The sequence below is a fragment of the Quercus suber genome, unplaced genomic scaffold (assembly GCF_002906115.3).
Source record: "Quercus suber isolate HL8 unplaced genomic scaffold, Cork oak 2.0 scaffold_80, whole genome shotgun sequence".
NCBI classification, from domain to species: domain Eukaryota; kingdom Viridiplantae; phylum Streptophyta; class Magnoliopsida; order Fagales; family Fagaceae; genus Quercus; species Quercus suber.
The window spans coordinates 1,431,682-1,446,197 of record NW_027069545.1 but is presented as its reverse complement, the minus strand read 5'-3'; the positions used below and the strand labels follow the sequence as shown (position 1 = coordinate 1,446,197).

General features: G+C 31.1%; 1 pseudogene; it reads right to left on the bottom strand.

Annotated features, from left to right (window-relative positions):
• Positions 1 to 475: 475 nt before the first annotated feature.
• LOC112027034 (putative laccase-9) lies at positions 476 to 6,179 on the bottom strand (annotated as a pseudogene).
• Between the last annotated feature and the right edge of the window lie 8,337 nt (positions 6,180 to 14,516).

Here is a 14,516-nt window from a genome sequence, read left to right as displayed (position 1 = left end):
TTGCCAGTCGCGAACCACCCGCGAGACTCTGTTTTTCTTGCACACTGTTGAGCTTTTCTTCACATCTTCTCACACACTACCTTTAAAATTTTCCCACCTAAATACAAGGTTTCTAAGTGCTAAATTACAAGCAAATTGGTCACGGAATAAATCCAATTAAATGGTTGATTAGATTCAACCTTACACCAACCAAGCAAATTGCAAAGGATATGATTCAAATTTCAAAGCATATTAACTGTACAATTACACAAATAAATGAAAACTTCTCAAAAGTCCCAATTCAAATAATTTTCCATTCTGAGTCCATAGAGATCGAACCAAAACATTTTCTCTAAAACAAACTGAACATACAAGCAAACCAGTTGGAGGTGCCACTTAGAGATCGAACCGAAACATTTACTAAAATACACTAAACAAATAGGCGAACTATAGTTGAAGGTGCCATTTTGAGATCGAACTGAAACATTTTCTAAACCACACAGATCCAACAGAAAGAATTTCTAAAACAATCAACATTTAGGCATACCATCTTTAGGAGGTGGCAGCATTTTTTCCTGATCGTTGTCTCCATCCTTCACAATGAGGACCCCAGCCATACCGTAGATGGCGTGCTTTTCCAAATGACAGTGCATAAACCAAACCCCTAAAATATAAATCATTTATCCATGTCAATGAAAATTTATTACAAGCATACAAACAGATTGAGAGAGAGACAGAGAGATTACCGGGATTATCAGCTTTAAATCTAATGGCAACCCAGCCATTTTTAGGAACTCCAATGGTGTTAACTCTAGGAGGATCAACCAAATTGTAATCGTGTTTGTAATTGGGGTCGGTGTCGAAGTTTCCATAACCCCTTCCAACCACGTAGAAGCTATAACCATGAAGATGTATTGGATGGTTCTCCGGATTCCCTATATTAGTCCCTTGGAACACGATTTCCACTCTTTGACCATACTCTATCATCCTTACCTTCGTTCCTAGGCTGGGAAATTGATATTGGGCATTGTCACCTGCCGTGTAGTTAAAAGGAACAGGAGGGAAAGCCGGAAAATCAGTGTCAAAAGGAAGAGGGGGAGCAGTAGAAGCGGTTAAGTTCCTGCAAAATGAGAAGTTGTACATGTTCATGTATGTATACATATATGTATATATGAGCTTGAGTAATTGTTTCTTCTTTGTAACAATACCAAAAGTATAAAGACAATACCAATAGTATGCTTGCAATATATCAACCGATGGGTTCTGGAAACTTATGTTGTTTAAGGTTGAAGCATGCATGTTACCACCTGGCCCTCCACATTTCTCACCTTCAGGTAGATTACAAGGCAATTGATTCACAGATATTGTAATGAATAATCTTTCATCAATTTCTTGTGGGACATCAATTGGGTGCTCTTCAGTTGCCAATGCCTTTATTTGTTTTGTAAAGGCATCTGCGGCGTCTGTATTTTTAGGATCAGGAAGGAATTCTGGATAGAGAGGATTATATATTAAACCACCGAAGTTGAGAACTGCTGAAGTGCTTTTTTCATTGAACGGAGCCCCTCCTGAGTCTGAATAAGGCGTAGCAACCATGTAATAGGAAGTGTGCCCATCAATGGAATTGTTTGCTGTGACCAAGACATCCATTGTTTGTCCAGGGGAAATCATGATGTAGCTGGTGGGTATGGGCTTTAAATATGCACCATCCTGACCCACTACTGTGATATTGTGTCCAGCAATTCCAAAGAACATTTCTTCATTCATCACTGCGCTCACTATTCGGAGAAGATATGTATTGCCACGAGCAACCTCAAATATTGTTATATTTTCTGCAACATGAAATTATGATAAGTCCAACAAAGTCTAAATTAATTATATTCTACTAGTCTAGTCAACTGGTTGGCACCTTATCGATTTTTCAACAGATTCATCCTAAATTGAAATCCCTCCACCCCAACTATCAATATATCAAAATTATATGCCACTAGCCATGTTTATATATAGCTAGGATAAATGAGCACCAATCACTTGTACTAAGTACAATTAAATCATTAATCTCGACTTGTATATCTCTTTTAATTAATATTATTTCTCAAAATCAATCTCCAACTACAAGGGGGAAAAAAAAAACCAAAGAGCTAGCATGTGCAAGAAATATGGCGCAATATATAACCTGATGATGAACTGACTAGTAGTCTAGTACAAGGTTAATTCATGAAAGAATTACATACATGGATATACATCTTTCATACCAATATAACAATCATTTGAAAATCCAGGTTGACCATTGATAGTGTAAGCATCTGATGGTGCTACATCAGCCCCGATTCTCATGGCAGCTTCGAGCATTGTCCTCAAGTATCCATTGTACCATTCCCCTGCATGCAGTAAGTAAGGGTTAAGATAGTATATTATTACTTTTCTAAGTTGGTATGTTCAATGCAGTGGTATTAAACCCAAATTTTCCGAAATAAAGAAATTTACCAAGTATAATTATGTGTTCGCCATCTGGCTGCTTGTCAAATGGATATAATTTTCCCTCAGCAGGTTCAACAACGATGGCCCCATATACTGTGGCACGTGTCCAGTCACTATGGGCATGTCACCATAAAGTTCCTTCTTCATCAGAAAATATGACCTTATAAGTGAAGCTATTTCCTGGCTGAATGGGACATTGTGTAATGTATTCAGGACCATCTAACCATGGATTTCTTGGTTGTTTTATTCCATGCCTGTAATTAAAAGTAAAAGTTGACATCAATCAATTTTCATAATCTTTGCTTCCTATTGTTGATTTGCGAATAGCTAGGTGTTCTGTCTCATAATTGATCTTTAGATCATTTTGAAATTTTGCAACCAAAGAGGAAATAAAATGAAAATTTAATCTAACAATAGAATTTTTAAAGTTTGCATTCAATAAAAAAATTTAGTGGTGTAACATTATTTAAAATTACACTAAATATCATCATTATCTATAATATGGTGAGCTGAAGATTGCCATTGGTTGCCCAGTAAAGCATGATCACTTTCTTTTTGTTTCTTTTCTTGCAAATTGCAACAGAAGATCTCTAGCTTCCAAATGTCGGTTTAATCCAACATGCATGTATGCATAAACTTTTTATACTCGCCAACACTCTGGCTTTTCAAATGCTTTTCTTTTTCCCATCTCTAATTTGGTTTGACAATCTTGGTTAATAATAAGAAATTTATCCTGGACAACATTTGACTTTTCAAATTATTTTCTTCTACCTGTCTCTAAATTGGTTTGAAAATCTTGGTTGGTAAGTTTTTAGAAATAAATCTCTTATTATTACCCTAATAACATGGATCAAGTGTATTTATATGTGTTATAAAAAAGTGTATTTATTTGTATTTGTTAGAGATATATTAGACATATTAGGCCAATGTAATAGGCCCAATCCCAGTCCTACTTGTACTAATAGTCTAGGGTTTAGTCGTCTATATATATTCATGTTATAGTTCATTATAACACAGGTTATTGTACTATACTCTTACATAATAATTAAAGATATAGCCCTTAAAGGATTCCTTTATGGATGTAGGCTGACAAGTCTGAACCATGTAATCCTCGTGTTCTCAGTGTTCTTATTCTACTCTTCTCCTTCCGCATCCACTCTAACATATACAACATGGTATAACATATCGCATTAATGTGTTATAATTCATTGTAACACATATTATTGTACTATACTCTTACATAATAATTAAAGATATAACTCTTAAGGGATTCCTCTATGGATGTAGGCCGACAAGGCTGAACCATTTGTGTTCTCAGTGTTCTTGTTCTATGCTTCTACTTCCGCATCTACTCTAGCATATACAACATGATATAACACATCGCATTAATGTATTAGAGTTTTCAATTTGTTAATTGATATTTATTCTTGGGGCAGCCAAGCAGTGACCCAACTAGTTTTGTTCTAACTTAGGTGTCAACTGGTTGAAAACAATTTGTTAATAGAGTTAGTAGAGGGGTGTTTGGTACATGTGTTTTGTTGTTTCAAAACATGTGTGGAAATACATGTGAGTGAAAAAAATGTGTGGAAATACATGTAATATTATTTAAAAAATGAAAACATGTGTTTAAACAAGTCTACCAAACAACCCAGTTGTTAAAAAGTTATATTTCTCATTGATCGAGAAAAGTGCTAAAAACCAATAAATAAACTCGTTTGCACCATCAATGTATATATACTAGTCAGTGGAAAATTTTAGTAAAATATAATTTTCTATCCATTTAATTTTTGTCTAAATATGAAATTTGATCCTTTGGTAGTCATTAATATGATTTTTTTTTTTTTTATGATTGTGTTTGTAGTATAATTATTCAGTGCTCCCCTTTATCACATTAGTAATAGGTCTTATTAAAAAATCTATTAAGGGAAAAGTTAAGAGATACCCTAAGAGTATTGGTGTAAGAACTAATTTTAAAAATTTTTATAGAAAAATTTAAAAAAAAAAATTATTGATTTTTTTACAGCTTTTTATATTTCCCAAATAACAAAATTTGGCAACAAACTTAGCTGTAATCTAAGAGTACAACTCTACTGAATATCTTTTTATTTGATTTGAATTTTGACAAATCCACCATTTGATTATATTTTCTTCATATATCTTTCATGCTTGCAAAATTTCTAGTAGACCAAAGATCAATAACTATGTCATCAATTAAATGTTTAAATATTAATTTTTTGTAGTCTAAAACTATACATAAAAAATAAGTTTATAAATCAAATAGTAAATTATATCTAATTGGCACGAACTTTAACATTAATGTTTTTTTATATAAGATAAAAATTTTAATCTAGTCTAATCTAAAAGTATATGTGTGTGTGAAGCTCCCTCCTGAAATCTTAATATTAATTTAATTAATAGAATACACTATTACGCAAAATGAGAAAATATACATTTACTATAATCTCATAATATCTATAACTACCCTATCTAAAGAAACGTGAATTTCAAGATTCTAAAAAGTTTTAATATAGGAAAGAGTTTAAAATCAATTATATATATCTATATATATATATATATATTAGAATATAATATTGACATGTAAAATTGTTTATATGATAAAATAACACGAGGTATCCGAAAATCAAACATCTTTATATGAGATTAGATAATTATAGTAGTAAATAAATATTTATTATTATTGTATTTGTACAAGAAATATTAGATATGAAACTTGATAACTATGGTAGTTATTAATATGTATTTATTATGATTTTGTTTTTATATGAAATTATTTAATATATATAATTATGGTAATTATTAATAGGTATTTATTATGATTGTGTTTGAAATATAAATTAAAATCTTAAATTGTGTTTACAAAAACTTATGCGGCATAATATTATGAGATCAAACAAAAATCAAATGTCTTTAATTTTATATATAATATAAGATTATATTATATTATCAATAACAAGTGTCAATGAGAGAGAGAGAGAGAGAGAGAGAGAGAGAGAGAGAGAGAGAGAGAGGCTTCATCACCAGTGAATTATATATAATATAAGATTATATTATATTATCAATAACAAGTGTCAATGAGAGAGAGAGAGAGAGAGAGAGAGAGAGAGAGAGAGGCTTCATCACCAGTGAACGGTTAGACCATATAAACCATTATTGTTGACAGTAATATAGGCTGTATCGCCTTTGCGAACACGAAGTGTAGGGCCCGGGTATGATTCGTTTACAAGGAGCAAGCTCTCGCTTTTGTTACACAGACTTGTAACAACTTTCTCTCTCAGCTGCAATTAGGATGAATATTTATATTTAAATGAAATACAATTAGAAGGAAGAAAAAGTAAAAGAAAAGAAAAGTTTCATTACCGGTGGGTAATTGACATAGAAAACATGTAAACAATCAAGATTGTTTTTACACAATGAATATGAGACACTTTTGCTTGCATGCATTTCATGCAAACTTGGTCTCTATGCATTGAACTTGTTGAGACGCGAACATATAACAATTGTTTGATACATATCTATATCTCAACGGATGCACAAGAGGATTGGAGTATTGGACCCAAATCCATTCCATTTTGAACGAGGAGCAAATATATATATTTTGCATTGAAACTTACATCAAAGGTGATCTCGTGCTCCGCAGCCATGCAAAGGAACAGCCCATCTAGAAACAAATATCCTAGGAACGCTAGGCCCAAATCCATATTCTTTAATCCCATATACCTTGCTGAATCTCGTACCAAATAAATACTTTCAGATGCTTGACATTCGCCAACAGTTTTAAGAGCTATTTATAAGACCAAACGTCTTGCCATCAAAATTATTTTAAAAATTTATAAAGTTAAAAAGTGTTTAAAAATCTATAACATTTAAACAACACAATACGTATTTTCACAGCACTTAAACAACGTTACTAGAACAATATTACCAAACGAGCCCTTAGTTAATTACATGTGCCCTTCTAGCAAAAAGGAAATTATATGTTGAACCCAGCTTTTGCTCCCACCCCACTCCACAAGAACTTTATACTTGTGACATGACCATCACACCAATGATGCACAGTAGTGGTCTTTATCTTTTTTATTTGAACAAAATTTAACAACAAACTTGATTATAGCCTATAGGCCGCTATGGCAGTAGCCTAAGCCTTCAAATTATATAAGCCCCCTCCATTACCCAATAGAATATAATTTAGGTCTTCTTACCTTTCTGAAAAATTAAATAAATAAAAGTTAGTAGAATGCATTGTCACCAAAAAAAATTTAACTAATAAAAGTTATTCTTAAAAAAATTACAAACTCTTTGAATATTTTGCAATGTGCACTCTATCTACTACTGCAATTTAAGAGCGTAAAATTTTTCACTCTCCATGTATAAAATAGATTTGAAATAAAATGATGTAAAAAACTAATTAATATTTAAATATAAGAAAATGCATGGTTAAAAATTTTTAGGCCCAAAAATACATTTAGCTGACTCTAAATTAAAAGAAAATTGAGTTATTGTACTCTGAGAATATCTAATAATTTTTTAAATAAAAATAAGAAATATTACCTTAATCTTCTTGATATTTGTACAAAATAAGTTTACCAATAAGAGGTGGTAGAGTTGCACAGAGTAAATTGCTCTCTTGAAGTTTACCAATAAGAGGTGGTAGAGTTGCACGGAGTAAATTGCTCTCTTAAGACAATAGGTAATTTTTAGAAAATTTCCTAGTGTTGAAGACCAACAACTTTCACAGCTATCCCCAGAATACAACAAGCATAGCAATCTAACAGTATTCTCTTGTAAGTGTACAAATCTTGAGGGGAAAGCTCTCAAATTGTACTTTCTTAAACATAGAATAATGTGTATAGAAGAAATATATTTTCTTCAACAAAAGAGAAAAATAACCAAGAAAACGTTTTTGTTGCATCCAGGGAGACGACCAAAAAAAAGGGTTTTTTAAATTTTTTTTTTTTTTTCACTCTTTTTCTTAGGCCTGACAAGTAGGCCTGTATATAGGCCAGTGAATCCAATTAAGAATATTAAAAAAATAAAAATAAATAATAAATAATAATAATAATAATAATTTGCTTTGACTATCCTATCAAATGGATAATAAATGGTAATTAATGTAATAATTTTATTGAATCAAATATGGATAGACATTCTCAGTTTGTATCTGATATCCAACAACTCTCTTTGGATGTATTTATTTCATGATTTTTCCTGTGATAAGAATATTTTATCTCTTTTCAAATGCATATGGTAACGTAGTAAATCAACACTAACTACGTACATGGCAGTACAACTTCAAAATTGTTTGTCATTTAGGCCCCATTTGTTTTGCTATTTTATGGAAAATATTTTTAACATTTTACCGTATTTTTTTACTATAAAGTTTGGTCAATTTGAAAATATTTTTCATTGATTGTAAAATTCTTTGCAAAGTGCTGTAACATTTAACTTTTAAAAACTTGGTAAAATATTTTACAAAATCACATAGCGGCTCTCTTCATCCCTATTTGGTGGTCGGATCGCCAAAACTACCGATCTGTTGGCCAGTGCCAGCTGTCAGTTTGCCGGAACCACTGATCTGGCCATAGGACCGCTTTGACACTAGTTAGCTCTAGCCTCCAGTGGTTGATGAGTTACCAATTTAGGTGGTTTCTGCCTAAAAAATTTTACATGTTACACTAAACACTTAAAAGTATTTGACTAAAAATGTTTTGCATTTGTAAATATATTACAACTAAGCAAACGAAGCAATGCATAGAAATGAATTTTAAGGTTTGAAAAAAAAATTCACAACTAAGGTAACGTTTAGATAAAACGTCTCACCCTCACGTCTGTGTTTGAAGTGAGACCTACTTACACTATGCACATTCAACCATTCACGCGTTCATGCAATTTGTCCATCCATTCGCGCAATTCAGCCACTGTGCACAGTGCACATGTTTGTCCATTCACGTAGTTCAGCCATTGTACATTGTGCATGTCTCAACATTTAGTTGCATAAAGAGTTTGTCCATCTTTGCTGGAACCCACGTGTGCATTGTTTAGTTTTATTTTAAAATTATTTGCTTCATTATTTTCAGTTTTCAGCAAAATAAACAGTATCGAAATAAACCCTAAGTGTCCATTTAGTTCAACCTGTTAGGGCAAAAAAGCATCTTTGCAATTATGATTTTTTTTTTTTAATTCATTTTTGGGCGTTTGATAAAGATTTCCTAATTGGGATTTTTGAAATTGCAATCAACCAAAAGCGCATTTTGGTATTGGACCATCTGAGGTGGAATTCGAAAACGTACAGTTGCTTTCCACATGTTACTGTTAATTATTCTGCGTATTGTCCCTATATTACACTTAGCTTTTTTTTAAATTCTCAATTTTACCAAAATCTCTAACAACAAAAAACACAGTCAGTAAAAGAGACTCACTGGAAGAAGTGGGATAGTTGGAAGTGGTGGCGTAGGGGAGGGATCATTGGAGATGGAAGACGGGATGATTATATGAATATCATGATGGGGTTTATGTGTGAGAGTGAAAGCTAATGTGAAATCTGTTACTATGGCATGGTGGAACTTATGAGGCTGGAGTATTACTTATGTTTTGGTGGCTTGGTGCTGCTCTTCTTTTTGGGGGAGAGAGAGAGAGAAAGAGGACCTGTGTGTAGAGGAAAGTAAAGAAAAGAAAAATAAGAACGATGATGAAAAAGTGATTGAGTGGAAGAGGGAAAAAAAAAAAAAAAGAAGGAAAAAAGAAAAAGAGAAGAGGTTTTGGGTCTGGGTCTGGGTTAAGCGAGAGGTGGAAGACATGAACCTTGTGCTCTCTTTGGAAAATTGTGGCACTTTTAGCATTTTTTTAGTATAATAATTACAAAATTTAAAATTTAAGTGTTAATAAAATTTTATTTTGTAGAGATTCATTCTACCAAAATTACTAGGTTTTAACTTTTAAGATAATAATTTTGTATATACTATAAAGAGAGAAATGTTATGTTCGCAACATTTTTACAACACTTTCATAACAAATCTTAAGTAATAGATTATTACTAGGGGCAAAAGAGTAATTTCAATGGTACTTCAAATTATAATCAATAACAATTTATCATTTAAAATTTGTTGTGAAAATGTTGTGGATATAGCGCTTCTCATTATGAAGCAACAAATTTTTTTTATTAAAAGTCATTTATTATTAACATGAATTCATTAATTATTATTATTATTAAGAAGGTAAAACCACAAGCATGAATTCTTTTTACTTTTTTAAGTACGAAGAATTCCTTCTTCTTCTTCTTTTTCATTTTTGGTAATTTACACCTCAAACCGTGATTTTGATAATTGCTTACCAAATACTCTTTTTTTTTTCTAAAAAAACACTTTTTGACAACTTTTACCAAACATGCTGTTAAAAAACAAAAAGGCGCTTCATACTACACTTTTTAAATCGACAACTTTTTCAAAATGCACAATTTCAAAAAATTGAACCAAATTCACGCTAAGTCATTTAAGTTTATAGTCAAATACAACTTCAGTTATGCATTATATAAGAGGAGGCTACTCATTAACTATTGACACGAAACTAAATGTGTTTTTTTTTTTTTTTTTTTCTGTCTTTGTTTTGAAATTAGTAGAAAGAAAACTGATGTATATTAATTATTAATAACTGTTATTACTTAGATTTGAATTTCAATTTTATGGGCACATTTGATTTGCTATAATAGATCTTTTTTTTCTTTTTCTTTTTCTTTTTCTTTTTCTTTGAGAATATTAAATATTTTTAACACACATCTAGAATGCCTATTCGGTTTTTTGGATGCATCTTCATTATTGGGAATAATTATTCCTTAGTACTAATTATTGTGCAATAAATCAATAGTTATTCCTGAAATTGTGAATAGTTAATCCTTAGTAATAGTTATTCATTACTAGTTGTAATAACTTTTAAAATTAATATATTTCTAAAAATATAAACCTTTCATATGCACATTTGAACTATAAAAATAAAATAAAATTATAAAGGGTAAATTGCAAATTACACCCCTAAAATTTGAAAGTGTTTGATTTTATATCTTGAAGTTTTAGAACTTGGATTTTACCTCCTAAAGTTTAGGGGTGTCTGAATTTTACACATTAACGTTTCAAAATTTGGATTTTACCTCCTAACTTTTAGGGGTTTTTGGATTTTTCTTCCTAAAGTTTGAGGGTATTTGGATTTTATACCCTGTGATTCAAAATTTGAAAGTGTAAAATCTAAGCACCCCCAAACTTTAGAAGGTAAAATCTGAATTCTGAAACGTCAAGGTGTAAAATCCAAACACTCCCAAACTTCAAAGGGTAAAATCCAAATTATGAATTTTTAGGGTGTAAAATTCAAACACTCTCAAACTTTAGGGGTATAATTTGAAATTTACCTAATTATAAAAACATCTCTCTTTCCATTTGAACATAAAAATTAATTTTATTTTAATTTTACAACCAAACATATCAATGATAATAGTTGTTACATTACAAATTTTGTTATTACTAGTAATAAATATTACCACTTCTATTGTAATATCCATTTAGCCGATTATAAAAATATCTCTCTTTCCATTTGAACATAAAAATTAATTTTATTTTAATTTTACAACCAAACATATCAATGATAATAGTTGTTACATTACAAATTTTGTTATTACTAGTAATAAATATTACCACTTCTATTGTAATATCCATTTAGTTTACCAAACGTACTTCAAGTTTGAAATTGATCTACTATCATTAAAAGTAAAACTAATTTATAAAATTATAAGTAAATATATAACTTTTTTAGGTAAAGATAGAATATTATGCATTATAAAGGTGCCATTGGATTGAACTCTCGTAGTGTTTTAGTAATTTTGTTCCAGTGTCAATAGTGAATAGTGTCTTAATTATGACTTTTTACGCGGAAAGTAAGGAATTGAATAACACACAAAATATTCCAAGTACTTTGTAACGAGATTCTAAGCAGCACATTTCATTACCAAATTAGAGGATTAGTCCTATTCTCGTAGGAAGCATCCCCACTTCCATACTCATACAGGTGGGTCTATCTTCTTCTTTTTTATTTGCTAAATTACATGTGGGTCTGTCAAACGTATTATGTAACTTTCCCATTAAATAATAAAATAGATATTTAAATATACAAACACAACCAAAATGAAAATATATTTATTATTATTATTATAATTATATATTTAATAGTTCCATATAAAAATAAAATCATAAATATTTATATACCTATTAATAACCACCTTAATTATCAAAATGTGTTCATCTCTCTCCTCCTCATGAGTGGTGGGAGAAATTATTAGATACACCAGGAGGACTATTGATGTGGTCCTCCCAACTAATGAAATGATGTCATTTATACAAACGTATGAATGAGCTTCCTAATTAGCACAAGAAATAAAAAACAAAAATTACCAAGTGATGTCACATTTGTATAAATAACAGCATTTTATTGGTTGGGAGGCCAGGGAGGACCACGTTAGTAGTCCTTCCAGTGGACCCAATTGAGAGGGATTTCACAATTCGCTCCAATACCAATGGGTTTGGTCTGCGATCGATTGCTATAAAAGATTTGTGCCCCCTCATCCTTCACCAATTGGTGGTTGGATGGATTGGTAAAGCACACGATCCGATAAGTGGTATCAGAGCCAAGGTCATAGATTCAAGTCGTTGGAGCTGCATTATGAGGGAGTGATTGTGAGGGATTTCAGAAGTCGCTCCAATACCAATGGGCTTGGTTTGCAATTGAATGATATAAAAGATTTATGCCCCCTCATCCTTCACCAATTGGTGGTTGGATGGATTGGTAAGGCACACGGTCCGACACTAATAATTTCTCGAATAGTGGATCCCACCATAAAAGATGGAGGGAATATACATTTATTATAATCCCATAATATTTTATAACTACCCTATTTAATTAAATTGATATGTCAAGATTATAATTGACGGTTTAAATACAAAATATAATGTAAACACAATTATATTTATATATATATATATATTAATATATTGACGTGTAAAATTGTAAGACTTCAAAAACAAACTTATATGATGAAATATTATGAGGTCATCCAAGTCAAACGTCTCTGTTGTTTATTTATCAAAAGTGTTACTTACATAATATATTTACTACACTTTCACAACAAATTCTAAGTAATAATTTGTTACTGATTTTAATTTGAACACACTATTAAAATTACTTTTTGCCCACCACTGATAGTTAGTAATGACCTGACACATAAAATTTTGTTATGAAAATATTGTAAAAATATTATGGACATAGCATTTCTCTTATTTATTTATTATATACAAATGAAATTTGATAATTATGATAGTCATTAATAAGAATTTATTACTATTTTATTTGCAAATTAAATATTAAATATGAGATTTGTTATTTATGGTAGTTATTAATAAGTATTTATTATGATTGTATTTTTATATGAAATTATTATGTATATAATTATGGTAATTATTAATAGGTATTATATGGTTGTGTATGTATATGGATGTATCTATTCTTTTTTTCTTTTCTTTTTTTAATGATGTGGGTTAAATAGAGAATATAATTGAAACTAATTAAAATATATAGGGTAAATTGCACCACACCTTTAAAGTTTAGGGTTCATTGGATTTTACACCCTGGAATTTCAAAATTTTGATTTTATACCCTGAAATTTCAGAATTTTAATTTTACACCGTGAATTTCATACCATTTTGATAGTTGGCCCCTCCATTAGTTTTGTCCTAACGTGTTCGTTAAATGCCACATAAGCATGTCACTTGTGACTAGATGGACTAATAAAATTGTGACACATGGATTTTCCTATTAAATGTAATTAAATTATTCTAAAATACTTTAAATAAATCCTAAAATCTAAAATAAAATAATTTATTTTTTTCCATTTATGCCCGAACCCGATCCGCCACCCACCCTCGAAACCTGAACATGCCCTATTAACTAAACAGGTTTTTTTCTAACCCCCAAACCCACCCCGAGGGCCCCATGGGCCCTGACCCGCCACTTTAGGGCCTAATCTGAAGCCCCTAATCCGTGGCCTAATCCATGACCCAATCTTTTTATATTAAAAAAAAAAAAAATCAATTTCATGTTTTCCTGATATCTCATACAATAATTTCAGATTTATGATTTTCCCTTTCAAAATCACAAACACAAACACAAATCCTATCACAAACACAAACTCAAGTTTAACAATGAAATAAATTGTAAATAATAAACATTCATTAATGAAATTAAAATATAAATAAATAAAACCTTGAGATTCACAACTTTGGCAATGAGAGAGGAAATGAACCCAAAAAAAAAAAAAAAATGGAGAACTATCAGCCTAAGCTCTCCCTCTCTAACCTCTATCTCTTTCTCCTACTCGGCCTCTCTCTATCTCAGACCACCAAGGCTCTATCTTCAATCACTATCACCACAATCGACGGTTGTTTTAGCCATCAATCCCACCTATAGGCCGTAGCCCAAGCCTAACCTCCACTCCTCTTCTTCGATCTAAACCTTTCTCTCCCTCTGGAACTCCATGACCATGATCTAAACCTCGCACATCTCTCTCTGATCTAACCTCTATGCTTCTCCGTGACAAACAACAACACCATGTGATGAGAGTGAGGGTAAGGGTAAGGGTGGGTCGGTGAGTGATTAAGAGTAAGGGTGAGGGACGGCTGAGAGAAAAGAATTGAGAGAAAATGAGAGTAAGGGTGAGGAGAGGGGTGGCCGAATAGGTTGAGAGAGAATTGATAGAGTTAGGGTTTGTTATAAAGTGATATATATAAATATATATATATATATATATATATATATAGTTAGTTAGTTAGTTAGTTAGTTAGGTCCATAACTTAACTAAAACAAATAAATGGAAGAGGTCCGAATTTCAATATAAAAAAAAAAAAAAAAAAAATTTTAATATAAGAAAATGTAATTTGATTTATAATCAAATAAACTTAATGTTCACGATAATGAACACAAAGTGTCAAATAAGTACAGTAGTATCA